Source organism: Myxocyprinus asiaticus, chromosome 15 (assembly GCF_019703515.2).
Source record: "Myxocyprinus asiaticus isolate MX2 ecotype Aquarium Trade chromosome 15, UBuf_Myxa_2, whole genome shotgun sequence".
In the NCBI taxonomy this organism is placed as follows: domain Eukaryota; kingdom Metazoa; phylum Chordata; class Actinopteri; order Cypriniformes; family Catostomidae; genus Myxocyprinus; species Myxocyprinus asiaticus.
The window spans coordinates 23,337,122-23,356,336 of NC_059358.1; the positions used below are offsets into that span (position 1 = coordinate 23,337,122).

General features: G+C 39.6%; 1 protein-coding gene across 5 annotated transcripts in view; it reads left to right on the plus strand.

Moving 5' to 3' along the window:
• The window catches only part of arhgef1b (Rho guanine nucleotide exchange factor (GEF) 1b), an 89,188-nt gene that overhangs the window by 10,782 nt on the left and 59,191 nt on the right, over nucleotides 1–19,215 (plus strand). The gene's annotated exons all lie outside the window — the stretch shown is intronic.

Consider the following 19,215-nt stretch of genomic DNA (forward strand, 5'->3'; position numbering starts at 1 on the left):
GGCCACATCCGAAAGTCAGTAGAGTAGCAGAGAGACTCCTGTTTGTGTGTGTCTCTTTGCAGTGACGATATTCTTACAGTGTACAGGAGAAGCATATATATGTTTAATGTGATGTTTTTGGTGTGCTTTGCTAAGGCAACAGAAACTATTGGTGTTCCCTATAACCCTGACTCATTAACAAATAACTTTTTGTCTTGTCATGAGTAATAGTAGTGGCATTTGTATGGGTTGGAGGTTTGTTTGTGGATGTGGTCAGTGGATGTGTTCACAGTGTGAATTGTGGTTGTACATTAGGAAGCTAAGGTGTGTGTGTGGTCATTTTGCCCTCTTCTTGATGCTGCCAGGTGTAACACATTATGTTATATATATAGTAAAATACAGGGGAACAACTAAGCTGAATTGTAATTTTCTTCTATATTAAAATTAGTGGTGCACTGATCAGGAAATTTCAGACCCGTTCTATTACCAATATTTCAACACTGTGATCGGTCGATACCAATCCCGTCACTGATATTTCTTTTAAATGTGCCTTTTGCCACACTTGTGCAAGTTATTTGTTAATGCCCCACACTGTAAAATTCAATTCAATTTACAATAATTGTGAAATGCTAACATTTATTTGAATTGAAAATAATTATGAATAGTTCTGTTGTCACCATCAATGTGACAACATTGGCAACTGGCAACCAGTAAACACCAAGAGAGTATCACAAAAAATAGAGATACGCTCAACAATAAGAGAGATATATCCACTACAAGCTCCAAAACTGCCCCAGTGAGAAATCATTAGAATCTGTCTATGATGACGTAGGTGCATTGCCATGTTCACGTGAGAACTGACGTGATACAACAGGAATTGCAGCTTGATTTGTTTACAAGAGAACGCTGTTCACAAGAGAGGCAGCGTGAACTGGGTCCTCTCATAAATGCGCATTTGAGAGCGACCGGAAGTAAACAATTATAATGAAAAGTAAATAAATATTAATCTTTTTTCTCACCCAAAGTGATCGTATCGCTTTAGAAGACATTCATTTATCCACTGGAGTCATATGGATTAATTTTACTATGACTGTCTGTGCTTTTTGAAGCTTTAAAGTTCTGATCACCATCCACTTGCATTGTATGGACCTACAGAGCTTAGATATTCTTCTAAAACTCTTTGTTTGTGTTCTTCTGAAGAAAGAAAGTGATACACATCTAGGGATATGAGATTTTGATGGTTAGATTACCGTCTGAGAAAAAAATCGTGGTTCACCGGTTTTACAGAGGCAAAAAAGGCATAACATATCACAATTAAACGTGTAAGTGATGCGTTTCTTGGGGATATATGGAAGTGCAGCCATACAAAAGGAAAACTGCTAAATACACAATAAATAAATAGAAGATATTTAATAGTCAAGTCATTTTTATTTGAATAGCGCTTTTCACAACACATATCGTTTCAAAGCAGCTTTACAGAAATCATGCTTTAACAGGAAATGAAAATGTAATATCTATAATGTCTTAGTCATCATTGTGTAGTTTGATTAAATATGATTATAAATTGTGTATACAAATACTTAAATAATAATAGCTTTTTTAGAACCCCAGTGAGCAAGCCGAAGGCGACTGTGGCAAGGAACACAAAACTCCATAAGATGTTGGTTAATGGAGAAAAATAACCTTGGGAGAAACCAGGCTCACTGTGGGGGCCAGTTCCCCTCTGGTTGGTTTAAAAAAGTAATGGTTTAAAATTAGTAAACTAAGTTTTAAGGGCCATTGTTTAAACAAAGATTTTGTTTGAACTGTAAAATTAATGACTAATGTCTTTGAAGTTCATAATAGATTAGCTGCAGAAGTTCACATACTGTAGATGTATTGTCCATTGTTATTTGGCTTATCAAGGCTTTTGTTGGCAGTTAATTGATAGCCTGTGTATTCCTTTCAAGAGTGTAGTCCATCAATAATCCAAGCTGACGCAGGCAGATGTCAGTGAGGTGCATCGCAGTTCAAGTGGCAGGTCATTTTTTTGAGGTTCGGTGAGGTCCATCCTAAAGGCCTGTTCACACCAAGTCTGTTTTTTCAGTACGAATGTTCGTCCCTAACAAGCTTTTGTACGGTAACTATGGCGCTATGCACATTGGGTCTGAAAAATCATCCGCGGATAATCCAAAGGTTTCAGTGTTCAGATTTTTTTCTTCAGACTGTGATGAAAACTAACTGACCAATGAGATAAGGGCTTTTAGTCAGTCTTTTAGCTGCTCAATCCAGCGTGTTGGTGGCGCTAATTAACTGGCAAACACTTGCATAGGTGCAGCTTATACACACCCCTAAACATTATATAATTAAGAATAAATAGTTGCAGTTCATGAACCCTTTGTACTGCAAGCATAAACCTGTTCTGTTTTTGAAAGGCTGCTTATGGTTTTTTGTCTTAATTTGGCTACATAATTTAGTATGTATAACACTGTGCCTGGATATTCTCATGGCATTAAAAATAGCGATGAGAGGTTCAGCAATTTGTTTGCACTGAGCTCGTAGAAAATCCCAGAAAAAGAATCTTTACATGTTGTATTTTACTGTAGACAAACAAATTGCAGAACCACACTGCTGTTTGTACTGCAAGAATAATATAGCAAAGTATTGCCATAATTTTAATTAAGACGGAGAGCCAGGGTGTTCTTTTATATTCTTTTAATATTATGCATCATATTTTATAATATACATGCTATTCGTAATGGACATTATTCCATGTGTATTTATATCACTGTACCTTGTTTTATATTATTCAGGCATTAATCCAGGCATTTTAAAAAGAGAATTTGGCTTCAGGAGTCCGTTTGTAATGCAAAATACAATAAATATCCAACAGCGCTCTTTACTTCTCGCACTTGCATAATAAACACAGATTATATACTCCTCAAAATACATCAACACCATGGAAAGAACATCATGAAACAGTTATACCAAATTAGGTAAGTAAATGCTTTAACAGCATTCATTATATTAATCTCTAACAACTGAAGGTGCGGACAGGAGACTGGTATAACAACAGCACCGCAGCAGCACCGCCTACTGTATAGGAGTGAAATAGTTTTTATTTTTATTTTTTTACATACTCTGAATGAATAGACCTTCCATCAGAGGTTTGTCTCATTTGTCTCAAAATAGTCACAGATTTGGTGTGAACAGGCCTTAAGTCCAAGGTTCAGGCAGTGGCATATGAAGTATCCCATGCCTTACAGTTGGAGTTGGCAAATAGAATAATATTAGCATAGATGCCATTAAATTTATTGCAAAGTAATAGATTTTGAGAATTGTTTCTAGTTCCGGCAGCCTAATTGTGAATTGATGGATAAATTAGGTGCATGCCTGGCTAAATAGATGAGTCTTTAGTCTAGACTTTGAGAAAGTGTGTCCCGAACAATGTTTGGAAGAACATTCCATAGTTTAGGAGTCAAATAGGAAAAAGATATCAGAGATCAGATTGGTATTGACCGATCACAGTGTTGAAATATTGGTAATAGTATGGGTCTCAAATTTCCTTTTGTGGATTTTAATATTCTAGTTACTATTAACAGGCCAGGATTTTGTGATCGTAATGAATGTGATGGAATATAGCATGGTAGAAGGTCACTTAAGTACTGCGGAGTTAGACCATTCAAAGCTTTGTACGTAATTAACAGAATTTCAAAATTAATACGAAATTTGACAGGTAGCCAATGTAACGGTGATAAAATGGGGCTAATGTGATCATATTTCTTGGTTCTAGTCAGCACTCTGGCAGCTGCATTTTGAACCAATTGAAGTTTATTTATTAAACTTGCAGGACATCCTCCCAGTAATGCATTACAATAATCTAGTCTTGAGGTCATGAATGCATGAATTCGTTTTTTGGCATCAGCAACAGAGCACATGTGTTGTAAGTTAGCAATTCTTCTGAGGTGGAAGAATGCTGTTCTACAAACACTGGAAATTTGATTTTCAAAGGACAGATTGGTATCAAATATAACACCTAAGTTCTTCGCTGTAGAAGACGATGTAACAGTACCAAAAATAAGAGACGATATAACAATAATAAGAGACGCAACACCGCTTTTCTGCATGCCGGGTGCAAAATGCACTTCAGTGTAACTGGAGTGCTTGTAGTCGCTTCAGAACTGCGTAACTGTGGGGGCCTGGGTAGCTCAATGGTAAAAGACGCTGGCTACCACCCCATCCCAGGGCGTGCTGAGTGACTCCAGCCAGGTCTCCTAAGCAACCAAATTGGCCCGGTTGCTAGGGAGGGTGGAGTCACATAGGGTAACCTCCTTGTGGTCGCTATAATGTGGTTCATTCTCGGTGGGGCGCGTGGTGAGTTGATCGTGGATGCCGTGGTGGATGGCGTGAAGCCTTCACACGCGCTATGTCTCCGTGGCAACGCGTTCAACAAGCCACGTGATAAGATGCGCAGGTTGGCGGTCTCAGACGCGGAGGCAACTGAAATTTGTCCTCCGCCACCCGGATAGAGGCGAATCACAGCGCGACCACGAGGACTTAAAAGCGCATTGGGAATTTGCCATTCCAAATTGGGTGAAAGAAAAAAAAAAAAAGAACTGCATAACTGTAAGATTATTGTGGGTGCACAACATGTAGTTTATGGCAGTTTTGTCTTCTGCAACAGTTTATTATAGCGATCTGTTTTCTGTCAGACACCGCACTGTAAAGAATCGGCAACTGACTGCTTTATAATATAGTCCTTTAATCTGTCCACAACACCTCACAGAAAAACCAGTGGACTTTGCATAATAACGGGAACATTGCTTAAAGCAGGCTATTTAAAGTGCTATTGTATGTATGTATACATTTCTTAGCAACTTGCTTTAAGGTAGGCCTACTTTGTCATTGTATAGGCCTACGTGCTATTTTTGTTCACTGACGTGTGCATGTCAAGACATGAAGACGGGGGAAAGATCCAATTATTTCAACAGAACTTTCATAATGTTTTTCTATTGGAGGCAAAAAAAATCTCTGTGAAATGTTACATTTTAGCCTACTTTATCTTACATCAGTGGATCCAGCCATTGGCTCAAAGAACTTTTAATAAGTTCTCTATCCAGTAGTGGTGATGATTTTGATTCATTTCAGTGACTCGAGTCTTTTTAATTTGTTCACTAAAAAGATTAGTTCAGATTAGTTCATTGATTCGTTCATTTACCATTTCTGCAAATGATGCTTTTGTGCCAGTAGATGATACAAAATGACTGTCTTTTACGCTTTGAACGAGAAGAAAAACAGAGTAATTCATGATTGGAAAAAGTCTAATTATCATGTATTACAATTTATGTCTCAACAATTCTGCTAAGAGACTTCAGCACTGCAGAGTGTTTAAGCGTCATAAGCGTTTCCCTACAAATGTCAACAAAGAATATCTATCATACTGTGAACTGCTGAGAATTACTTTTTATCAAGCAATAAAAATAAAAAAAAAATAAAAAAACAATACTAGCCTAAAAAATAATTGAGTTTCAATAAACTCCATATGTCATTGTAATAAAGTGTTTATCACTCCATTTTATTTATAGTGTATCCGGCCCATTTTCTTGTTGAATGAGATTGCTGAATTGAACAAACGACTTGCCTCCTCCTCTTGTTTAGTTGTTCAGCAGATCCTTGTTAATGATGACTCATTCATGCATTTCGTTCTGGAACAAGTGTACCAGTACATTCAGTTCCTTCATGAATGAGATGTCTTATCTCGTTCAGACTCAAATGACCGACTCAAACTTCAGTGAAGGGGCGTATTCGTTCAGCGGGTGAAACCAATGATATATGCTCCTTAACAGCCTGCCCTCGAATACTATTCACTCTTGCTACCAAATCCACCAAAGCAGTCTCGCGCTTCCAGTGCGGGCCAGTCAAAACGTGTGACAGGCATGGTTCCACGGGCCGGTCAAAACATTTCGGAGGGCCGTAGTTTGGGGACCCCTGCCGTAATGGCTTGAAAATGGGCACCTTAATATTCATACACCTGTAATTCACACACATTTTAAAACAAACCGGCATATTCTTCTGAATTACAGTATGTCTGAAAGTATAAATTTGTGAATGCTTAAAATTGCCAATAACTCATCCTCCAGTGGCTGCAATGTCATTGTTCGAGGGCTGAGCAAGTGATTATTCATTAGTGTAGCATTGTATTTGTGATTTCATGCATGCTGCAATTAAAATAAATATTGACACTGAATCTAGCCACAATCTGACAATTGTCGATCACAGATTTAAGACGAAGATCGGCCGATCTAGATCTGTGGCCAAACGATCGGTGCCTCCCTAATTAAAACACTTTTCCTTATCCCAGCTTAATACACGTTTACAAGAAATCCATTGGGATATTTATATCCATGGTGGCTCTGTGGTACTATCAAAACATTGCTCTGTTTGTTTCACTATCCAGACCAGCTTGACACAGCAATGTTGACTCAATCAGTGGGGTAAGTTTGAAGTATCTTTTTGTGCAACCAATGGCAGGCAGGGGGAATGTCTGGGAAACCTGTTTGAAAAAATAACTATTAAGTGCTTTTAGGCATTCATTGTAAATTGTATTACTGTAAACTCATTTTATGTTCCTTTTTGTTTCTTTTTCACAAACTGAGGCATATGTCGAAATTATTTTTTTTCAATAATGTTAAATCATGTTGAACCCAGAACAGCTTAAAGGTGCATCGTGAAAACAGTATCACCAAAACACAAAATATTTGGTATTGATCCCATTGTAGAAATGCATCATTCGTAGTTAGCAAAATTATTCAGCAAATGAAAGTTGTCCAGTAACAGGGGTAATGAGATTAAGTGAGTTGTATTAAGCTGGCTTGTAATATGATCTCAACATGTCTTTTTATTAGGGTACTGATAAGAAAGTGAGTGTACATGATTTTAAACATATTTTGCACAAGTACTATTCATATCTTTATTTATACAACTGTTTTGAGTGCACCTTTAGTACCCGTAATATTCCTTTAATGCACTCACTCTTAACATGCACTTTTCACAACATTTTTAGTCTCATTAGATATAGATACATTTGTGAAGGTGAAATAAATAGTTAAAATAGGTAGAATTATTTATGACCATCCTTGTATGTTTGATGTATGGGCATATGTCAGAAAATGTTTCTTCTTGTGGTGTTCCAGGATCCCTCTTCAGATGTCTGTCAGAGAGATGTGATACAGACAGGGACTGGTGAAGAGAAGTGGGTTGCAGTCAGGTTGATTCAGATTGCCTAGGGTGGAGTGATGAACTGAGAGAATGATGGATGCGGTGACAGGTGCATGAGGGAAAGCAAGCGAGGCTGGTGGAGGGCAGGAAAATGATTTTATGTGGTTATGCCAGTGTTCAGATCTGAAGTTGAGTAACAGAGTGCGGAGTGATCACCTGTCTCCGTTGAGATGGCTTGTTTTGACCAGATGTAAAGAAAACCTCGATGTGATGCATTAAACTTTTTTTGTTGACTAGCATTTTCCTGTTGATACTGACACATTTCCAGGAAGCAGAGATACAGTCGTCTCTCAGACTTGACTCAAGATGGTTAAAGTTTTAGCATTGCAGTTCCATGACAGGATGATCTGAAAGCAGTGCAGTTTGTTTCTTGGGGTGTGTTTTAGGTGGATGGACTGAAGGCTTTGTGTGGTTAAGTAAGGAGGGTGGGTTTATTCCTGGCCATAGATCACAGTGCAGGCGCTTCCTGGCATTCCCTGCCCCTCCAGCGCTCAGCCACTGGAAACAAACGGGACATGATGTAAAGTTCCTGAAAAACTGTGCTCCATTCAGAGATGTCCAATGTGAGAACATACATGGACACAAAAGTACACACTCAAACACAGACGCATAGTCAGACATGAACTCACTCTTAAACACACACATACAAATTCACAGATCCCAAGTCAGAGTGCCAGTGGTGGAGCAGGTCTATTGGGCAGTTGGACAGGCCAGGTTTGTGTGCAGTCAAAGGGCTCTGTGTTTGAAGCAGGCTGATTACTCCCCGGACTCAGAGCCCACATTTGGAAACAGTTAGAGGGAGATTGCAGGCTGCCACGGCTTCTCCTACCAGTCTATGCTGCGGTGCTGCCCTGTTTGGACATATTCAAAGTCTTTTGAAGGCATCTGATTGGTGAGAAAAACAGAAATGTAAGTCATTTTTTGGTGAAAATCTTTGTCCGTTGCGTGCTCACAAGTGTTATAAGAGAAGCTCGTTCACAGTGACTGGCATATTCAAAAACTTGCATTTATTTTATCGCTAAACAAGTTCTCACTGAAAAGTGACTTTGGGTTGTTTCTTATTCAAACCTATCTATGCATTCAGAAGACTTGAAATATGTCGCAAGAGACACATGGAATACTTTTATGATACTTTTGGGTCTTTTTTAAGCTTTAAAGTAAGGCACTATCCTCTGCTATTCTATTAAAAACATGGCCTGTGATATTCATTAAAACATCTCCAACATGAGGTTGAGAAAATTCAGACAGACTTATCATTTTTGGGTGAACTATTCCTTAATAATGCAATTTTGATCTCTTAACAGTAATGCATTTGATGTGGCAGAGGTTTGCAAAAATGTTTCTGGTGCTACTTGTTACTGGTACTATGTCCAATTCAATGACAGGGCTCCAGACTGCGACTAAATGGTCGCATTTTCCTAACAGTGCGATTAAACTTTGCAAGAGGTCGCACTGGTGCAACTTCAAAGTTGGTTGACTCTCTGATTGTGCGCTGTCATTTTTTGATGCGTATGAGGAATATCAAACGGCAAACATTCCAAAAGCGAAACGGAACAGCTCTACCTGAATCAGTCACTGTGGCTCAATGGACAGATCAGCACAGAGCACGTGTTTACACGTGGACCGGTCTCGAGTTCTCAGCCGCACAGATCATCATAAACAGCGCTGCGAAAAGCGTGGGCTGGGTTGCGCATTTGGCATTGATTATTTAGTTAAAACCTCTATGAAACCCCTAATGTGTCGTGATTAAACTTCTTTAAAAAAAGGCTTTGTTTGTCTTCAGATGACTGAATTTTAATCAGTAAGATCCTGATGAAAGGAAACTATGAAAGAATTTCAAACTCATTCCTGCTGTAAAAAGTATTTTAATTTAGCCCAACATAAAAAATAAAAACAAACATTTTACAGATTACTTTTGTAATCAGTAAATATACTACATTTCAAAATCAATGCTTACTTAGAAGTGGACATTTAAATGGGACAAAATGTGCATTTTTATTGGAAATTTACTTATTTTTAATATTATTTGTTTTTGTCCTCTCCCCCAGCACCGCACCCCACCCCCCTCGGTGCCACCAACTCAGGTGCTGGTCCATTGGCTGGCGACCATCTGTAGAACTCTCAAATGTTAGTCTGGAGCCCTGAAAGAGCAAATTAAACGTTCAGTTGGTGTTGGTATTTTAGAATATGTGAGGTTCTGGCATGAACACATAACCTCCTGTATTCCTACGAAATGGAGGAAGAAAGAAAATGAAAAGAAGCTGGAAAGGGGGCCTGGGTAGCTCAGTGGTAAAGATGCTGGCTACCACCCCTGGAGTTCGCTAGTTCGAATCCCAGGGCGTGCTGAGTGACTCCAGCCAGGTCTCCTAAGCAACGAAATTGGCCCAGTTGCTAGGGAGGATAGAGTCACATGGGGTAACCTCCTCATGATCGCTGTAATGTGGTTCTTTCTCGGTGGGGTGTATGGTGAGTTGAGCATGGTTGCCGTGGTGGATGGCATGAAGCTCACTAAGTTTACTACGGTAACCTGAAGGAAGAACAGACAGACACGCGTTGTGCACATTCTTTCATTGAGTTGGGCAGCAAATCTTCACATAATGACAAAATATGATGCATTATATTTTGATTTATGTAAACTTTTGTACATGTCTCCGTGGCAATGTGATCAACAAGCTACATGACAAGATGTGCGGGTTGACGGTCTCAGACACAGAGGCAACTGAGATTCGTCCTCCGCCACCCGGACTGAGGCGAATCACTACGTGACCACGAGGACTTAAAAAGCACATTGGGAATTGGGCATTCCAAATTGGGAGAAAAGAGGTAGTACTGAGTTTAGAGGAGGTAGGGATGCAATTGCAAAATTCCCAAGCTTTCCAACTAAACATATTTGCTAGGGATGGAAACGAGAACTCGGACGTGGCAGCAATGATCGATCATAAAAACGATGATCAATGGTGATCATGCATGATGTGATTTCACTTAATTCGAAATTCAGTGACAATTACCTGACAACTAAAAACAAACGTGTCAAAGAGGGAGATTATTTTTAATTTTGAGATGGATTACGTTGTGATTTTGAGGGGTACATTGATTGTCAGAGACGTCTCAGCAACCTAACTGATATGCAATGCTATCATTACGATAATCAAAAGAGAGTGTAATTAACCATGTTTTGAAAACCTATCTCTGCAAAACGTTTGCTAAACACATTTTATTATCATTTAATGTAAGAACTTTGACTCATTAATGGATATTATTTTATAAAAGTGAATGTTTGTCACTGACTGTAAACCTCCCTGCCCTGGGAGACTTAACACACACCTGCATCTCGACGAAATGGGAGTTGAAGATTTCCGCACGAGTTTCCAAGTTTGAAGTCCGACATAAAATGTAATTCCGTTGCACTTTCGCCAGTTGAAAGGTGGAAATTCAGACTCTCTGAGTTGAATGGAACGGTTCATGAAGCATCACAGCAACAACAATACAGAGCATCGTGGCTTTCCCCACAGGAGCGAACACTTGGGGAGACAACACACACACACACACACACACACACACACCCCAGGCATGTGGCAGTGGACTCAACGCGCAGCAGGTGAGTGTTTCAAATAGCTAGACAGAGCGCAGCTAAATGGAACAGAATGCAGCATCTTCAAAACCGAACTTCAACTACTAAAAACGCAAAGGTTTTGGCATCTCCTGTTAAGCCAACTGCGATTTGAAAATAGACGGTTCAGACAGTCACTAATAAAAATAGTGCGCGCTCACTAAGTTTACTACGGTAACCTGAAGGAAGAACAGACAGACACGCGTTGTGCACATTCTTTCATCGAGTTGGGCAGCAAATCTTCACATAATGACAAAATATGATGCATTATATTTTGATTTATGTAAACTTTTGTACATTTTGTAACAGATTATTACATAACAGCCTATAATAATAAATAGACGATACATTGGAACAACAAAACGCAATGCAGCAGCCAAAGACGTTTGTCAGACATGTTATTATAGTACTCGATTAGACAAAATGACCAAAATGCCCATCCTTAATATTTGCCTGAGAACAAATTACATCATTCTGATTCAGGTGCTTCTAAAACTATGGATGCCTCAAAAATTACAGATATACTATATCCGGTAATGGATATACTTTGAAATGTGGTCTTTTATGTAACAGACTACTGTACAAAACCTCTAGGAATTGAGATGGGTCTTGATTACTTGGAAGTATGTAAGGAGCGTGAGCCTGGAGGATATTCTAGGCTGACAGTGTTTATGTCTTAGTAATGATGGAAAGCTATAGAAAACAGAAGGAGATGAAAGCACACAGCAGGTCAAATGATAAATTAGATTTTTTTTCCTGTCATTACTAAGGTAGCTTTGGTTTAATAATATTTATATAGTGCGAAATGATGGCTTGAATTGCATAATTTGTCCTTCTGCCCTTGCGGTGAATGACACATACTGAACACCTGTGACATTTAAAGACCTTATGAAATCACTGGAGTGCAGTTTTCTTTCCTGTGTTGACATATTTCCTATTGAAGCAAGATGTTGGGGCGGGACATTTCATGGGGTCTTTAAGCTCCAGTTCAGTTGAGTCGAAGTACTGGAAGTACTGGCATTCTATAGGAACAAATGGGAGGGCTGTTGACAAGATGAGAATGAAAGAGAAGCAATGAAGGGTGAAGAAAATGTGATGTTTATTGGGAGGTTAACACCTCTCAGCCACACATCTTTATAGTCCCTTACTCTAAACATTCTCTCTAGCTGTTTATTCTCTCTTCCATGCTCACGTGCTCAGTGAGGCCACATGCTTGTACACCACCCTTCTTTTGCTCTTGTTAGAGCGACTGGCTCTGAAAGAAGCTAAGAGATCTCTAATCTCCTGCAGTATTGAAATACTGCACAGTCCAGAGAGAAACCAAGACCGAGAGTGTGCAGTCGTTACATACTTTTGAAGAGATAGCATTAGACCTCATTAACCCTGCCTGTAACACCCCAATGCATTCACATTTTCATTCTCAGTCAAATTGATCTCTTCAGACGTTGTGGGCAGAAGACACACACTGTCTTTGCTAACTCTGCAGATCTCTGTTTTCATTGAAGAGAGTCTGTGTTAAATGCTTGCTGATAGATCTTGACAGCTGTTGAGATGATTTATTAAAAGCTGTGGGTGTATTAAAATATCTCTTAGGTTTACATTTATCAAAATTGCATTTTAGCATAAAAGCCTGTCTTCTTCCTGTGAGTCATACTGAAAGTTCATGTATTTTTTTAGGCCTGTCTCAGTTATGCTTTTGATGTCCAGAACCAGTTTTGGCTCTTCTAGTTTCTGTGGGATTTCCTAATGTTCACCATTTTTGCTGTTCCTTTTATTTTATAGTTTTTTTTTTTTTTTTTTTTGGTCCTAGAGTTTTTTGTTTTGTTTATCATTTCTTCCACTGTTTTTCATGCCCATCTTTTTTCCTGTCTCCAAGGCTCGCTTCCACCTTCTCCTCTCTCAGCTTTTATCATGATGCTTTTTTCATGTTCAATACAATAATTTTTACAACATTTACCAATCTTGGTTAATGGTAATTTATAAATATACTATTGTTCATGCATTAACTAATGTTAACATATACAACATTTCATGTTAAAATGTGTCAATGTTTAATACTGATGTATAAACAATTTTTAATATTTTTGTAGTCGACCAATATGTAGTGCCATATAAAATCCATTATGCTTTATTTTTATTTATTTTTTCAAACCCCCCCCCAACCCCAAAATTCTGTTTACCATTTTGTTTTTCTGAATTCTGTATTCGACAGTTTATTTAAATCACAATAGTGTCTAATAAAATGAATTAACTTCAAATTTAATCTGATAAAAAGAGCACAATTAATTTTCAAAATAGCATTGCATTATTTTTAATGAATTAAGTGCTTTTATACAAATCTTCACAGCACAATCTAAAACAACACTAGCTATTTTTGTTAAATAAAGTGCTGCACAACAGGACATCACAGACGTGAGATATAGCTTAAGTATATTATCAATATTATTATATAATGACAGTGAATATTACATTACTATACAGTAGTAATGTATTTCTAATATACACTCACCGGCCACTTTATTAGGTACACCTGTACATATACTTATTCATGCGATTATCTAATCAGCCAAATGTAGCAGCAGTGTAATGTATAAAATCATGAAGATATGGGCCAGTAGCTTCATTTTATGTTCACATCAACCAACAGAATGGAAAAAAATATGATCTCAGTGATTTAGACTGTGGCATGATTGTTGGTGTCAGTTGGGCTGGTTTGACTATTTCTGTAACTGCTGATCTCCTGGGATTTTCATGCACAACGGTCTCTAGAGTGTAAAGAGAATGGTGTGAAAAACAAAAAACATCCAGCGAGCTGCAGTTCTGTGGGCGAAAACGGCTTGGTCAGAGGAGAATGGCCAGACTGGTCCAAGACGACAGAAAGGTGACAGTAACCCAAATAAACACACGTTACAACAGTGCTATGCAGAAAAGCATTTCTGAACGTACAACACGTCGAACATTGAGGCGGATTGACTACAGCAGCATAAGACCCCTCGGGGTACTACTACCCTTAGCCAAGAACAGGAAACTGAGGCTGCAGTGGGTACAGGCTCACCAAAACTGGACAGCAGACATTTGGAAAAACATCACCTGGTCTGACAAATCTGGATTTCTTCTTAGGTACACAAATGGTAAGCCCACTGCAGCCTCAATTTTCTGTTCTTGGCTGACAGAAGTGGAACCCAACGTGGTCTTCTGCTGTTGTAGCCCATCTGCCTCAAGGTTCGACATGTTGTGCATTCTTAGATGCTTTTCTGCTCACTACAATTGTACAGAGGTGTTCTGAGTTACCGTAGCCTTTCTGTCAGCTCGAACCCATCTGGCCATTCTCCGTTGACCTCTCTCATCAACAAGGCGTGTACGTCCACAGAACTGCCGCTCACTGGTTGTTTTTTGTTTTTTGCACCATTCTCTATACACTCTAGAGACTGTTGCTCTAGAAAATCCAAGGAGATCAGCTGTTACAGAAATACTCAAACCAGCCAGTCCAGGCACCAACAGTTATGCCATGGCCTAAATCACAGAGATCACATTTTTTCCCCATTCTGATGGTTTATGTGAATATTAACTGAAGCTCCTGACCCATATCTGCATGATTTTATACATTACACTGCTGCCACACGATTGGCTAATTAGATAATCGCATGATAAGTAGATGTAAAGGTGTACCTAATAAAGTGGCCGGTGAGTGTATTTTGTAATATATAGTTTCATTTTGGCAGAAAACTGAGTGAAGCTCTTTCAGTTTCTGTGTGTTTTTGACATTAGTTTCTCACTTTAGGATAAACAGTTCACTGCAAGGCCCAATGTGATTATTAAACTGCAATGGGCTGTGATTTAATTGAATAGATATACAGTGCATCCGGAAAGTATTCACAACGCTTCACTTTTTCCACATTTTATTATATTACAGCCTTATTCCAAAATGGATTAAATTCATTATTTTCCTCAAAATTCTACAAACAATACCCCATATTGACAATGTGAAAGAAGTTTGTTTGAAATCTTTGCAAATTTATTAAAAATAAAAAACAAAAAAAATCACATGTACATAAGTATTCACAGCCTTTGCCATGACACTCAAAATTGAGCTCAGGTGCATCCTGTTTCCACTGATTATCCTTGAGATGTTTCTACAACTTGATTGAAGTCCACCTGTGGTAAATTCAGTTGATTGGACATGATTTGGAAAGGCACACACCTGTCTATATAAGGTCCCACAGTTAACAGTGCATGTCAGAGCACAAACCAAGCCATGAAGTCCAAGGAATTGTCTGTAGACCTCTGAAACAGGATGTATCGAGGCACAGATCTGGGGAAGGGTACAGAAAAATTTCTGCAGCATTGAAGGTCCCAATGAGCACAGTGGCCTCCATCATCCATAAATGTAAGAAGTTTGGAACCACCAGGACTCTTCCTAGAGCTGGCCGCCCGGCCAAATTGAGCGATCTGGGAGAAGGGCCTTAGTCAGGGAGGTGACCAAGAACCCAATGGTCACTCTGACAGAGTTCCAGCGTTTTTCTGTGGAGAGAGGAGAACCTTCCAGAAGAACAACTATCTCTGCAGCACTCCACCAATCAGGCCTGTATGGAAGAGTGGCCAGACGGAAGCACTCTTCAGTAAAAGGCACATGACAGCCCACCTGGAGTTTGCCAAAAGGCACCTGAAGGACTCTCAGACCATGAGAAACTAAATTCTCTGGTCTGATGAAACAAAGATTGAACTCTTTGGCCTGAATGGCATGTGTCATGTCTGGAGGAAACCAGGCACCGCTCATCACCTGGCCAATAACATCCCTACAGTGAAGCATGGTGGTGGCAGCATCATGCTGTGGGGATGTTTCTCAGCAGCAGGAAGTGGGAGACTAGTCAGGATCGAGGGAAAGATGAATGCATCAATGTACAGAGACATCCTTGATGAAAACCTGCTCCAGAGCGCTCTGGACCTCAGACTGGGGCGAAGGTTCATCTTCCAACAGGACAACGACCCTAAGCACACAGCCAAGATAACAAAGGAGTGGCTACGGGACAACTCTGAATGTCCTTGAGTGGCCCAGACAGAGCCCAGACTTGAACCTGATTGAACATCTCTGGAGAGATCTGGAAATGGCTGTGCACCGACACTCCCCATCCAACCTGATGGAGCTTGAGAGGTCCTGCAAAGAAGAATGGGAGAAACTGCCCAAACATAGGTGTGCCATGCTTGTAGCATCATACTCAAAAAGACTTGAGGCTATAATTGGTGCCAAAGGTGCTTCAACAAAGTATTGAGCAAAGGCTGTGAATACTTATGTACATGTGATTTTTTTTTTTTTTTTCTTTTCTTTTTTTTCGTTTTTTTTTTTTTTTTTATAAATTTGCAAAGATTTCAAACAAACTACTTTCATGTTGTCATTATGGGGTATTGTTTGTAGAATTTTGAGGAAAATAATGAATTTAATCCATTTTGGAATAAGGCTGTAATATAATAAAATGTGGAAAAAGTGAAGCGTTGTGAATACTTTCCGGATGCACTGTATTGTTTGTATGTGTTGCATGCTTTAAAGTCAATGAACCCCTTTCTCTCTGTCACCTACTACATGTACACAGCGAATGTAGTGTTTTTAGTAAGTGAGCAACCGGCATTAAACATTAATTTAGAAGCGCTCATATTACATATTTGTTTAATTAAATCACAGCCTTTTGCAGTTGAATAATCACATGATTGCTGGTGCATATTGCAATTTTAATTTGATTAACTGTTTATTGAAACATTAATTGGGGGACAGTGAGACACGAAGCATGTTGCTAATGTACAGTCTGTTCCGCAACAGGGGGAGTAAACTTTTAAGAGCCTTCGCAGCTATCTCTGGATATTCTGTCTTTGTTTTAATCCAGAAACCCGCCAAGGAGGATGTCTGTAACATACTTTTCAGATCACCATCATTTGCGATCTCAATGAGTTGATCCTCTTCCTGAACTGACATGGAAGATTCACGGGACACATTTGCAAACGGGTCACGGACCCATTCCTTTGCACTTCTTGGATCGCTTGCATTTGTGAAGTAACGCTCAATCTCGGTTGACAGTGAAGCTATATGATCGCAGACCAGCTGGGAGAGAGAAGGCCCAGGTTCTTTATTTCCCAAATGTCCAGACAATGTTGGAAACATGTCACTTGCTGTCCCCACAGTTCCAACTTGGCTTTGAATGCAGACACTTTGTCTGCCAACTTAAAGACAGTTGTCATTCTCCCCTGAAGTGACTAATTGAGTTCATTCAGCAGGTTGAAAATGTCACACAGGTATGTGAGTTTAGTTATCCATTCCTCATCACTGAAGTGTGCTGCCAGTGGTGACCTTTTTTCTGAAAGAAAGCTCTGTATTTGCTCTCTTAACTCGTAAACTCTCGCTAAGGATCTCCCCCTTGAAAGCCACATTACTTCGGTGTGTAACAAAAGGTGTTTGTGTTCTGCTTCTATTTCTTCACAAAGCTGTTCGTAAAGAAGGGTGTTGAGGGCGTTTGCTTTGTGGTTGATTATTTTAATAACGTCATTCAGCACGGAGTAAAGTTCTGGTGACATTTTATGGCTAGTCAGCATTTCGCAGTGTATGACACAGTGTGTAGATTCACATTCAGACGCAACTTCTTTGACCCTGGTAGTGAGACCGGACAGCTGTCCGGTCATAGATGCAGCCCTGTCTGTGCATATTCCAAGGCAAAATGACCAGTTAAGTTTTCCTGACATGTAGTCATTCAAAGACTTGAAAATGTCTGCCCCAGTTGTGTTAGTTGGCATTGAGCACACACATTGATGGACAAAAATATATCTTCATGCACATTGTCTTGAAATAAATATCGCACATAAACCAACAGTATTGCCTTGTTGTCAACATCGGTCAACTCATCGAACTGCAATGCATACCACGGTGACACATTAAGCCTTTCTAACAATTGCTTTTCAATGTCCTCTTTGATGTCATCAATTCTCCGTGTGACAGTGGTAGCTGAAAGAGGAATCTGGCCTATCTTGTTAGCTGCAGCTTCGCCTAACATTTTACGGGAAATGTCTTTGGCAGCTGGCAAAATCAATTCTTCCCCGATGGTGAAGGGCATCTTAGCTTTAGCGATAAGGTCAGTAACCAAGTATGATGCTCTCAGTGCAGCTACATTTGTAGATGTGATGGCTTTCAGTAGTTGTTGTTTGCGTTTTTTTCCATTCAAAGTAATCAAGGGGTTTGTCTCTCAATGATGGGTGTTTAGTTTCAAAGTGCCGAAGCAATTTTGAGGGCTTCATTGACTCATTAGTTAATTTCTCTCCGCATATTCTACACATGGGGTTTGGAGCATGTGAACTGCCCATATGACGAAAAAGTATTTTAAAAATGAGTCATCATATATTCGATTAAAGGCGGCTTTCTTTTTTCCCTTTTTCTCATCAGTCTCTGAATTATCACCATCGCTTGGTCTTTTCCTTCCACCTCCACTAAAGAAACTTTCGAGTGACGTTTGTTTCACACTCATGTTAACATTGGCTGTTGGAAGAGTGGAACCGATGTTTTCTGAAATTGCGCCTTTTATGTAAATTTAGATAGTGGCTCGTAAAGGGCAAAGCGCAAAACAAATAATACAGTGGCGTATATCAGTGCTGCACGGAACTTTCTCGCGACCCGGTAGCACCTCTTCCACGGCCCGGTACTGGGTCGTGACCCAGGGTTTGGGGACCTCTGCACTATACCTTTTGTGTTTTCTGCATCACCAAAATTATAGGGCCCTAGATACAAGTAAGGGTTTCATTTAAGTGTCATCCAATTGTGTATGTGTTTGTCGCTCCTTTTCTTTTCCCCTTGTCTTGTGCTCTGTTACTCTGAACATGACTTCTGCAGACAGGTTGACACAAAATGCTTCTGATCGTTTCCTGAGGAAATTACACCCACTTCCTCCCTCCCTCTCTCTCTCTCTCTCTCTCTCTGTGTGCCTTTATGCTCGCTTGTGCTGTAGATGCAGCTCTTTGGAGAGCTTTGAAGATCTCACAGACTTGGCAGATTAAAAGCAGCTGATAAACTCCAAACACAAACACTGCTCCATTAGCAGTTATTTTAGGCCCTGTGCTATCATACTGCTCCAGTGCCTAGGACAAGGCCATTGTTCCAACAGCTGCATAGGGTAGTCTGCTATGCAAAGACATTCCTCCTGCTTATCTGCTTTCTTCACCTCCCCCCCCAAATTGGTGTACTTTCACTGTGAAGTTCAGTGCAGAATTTGGTCTCAGCCCAATGGAATTATCGATGTTCATTGCTAAATAACCCTAGATTTAGATCATAAACAGGCTTTGTTTTATATTGGAGAATGGGTAGACTAATACATCAGCAAGATACTGGGCAGTGAACA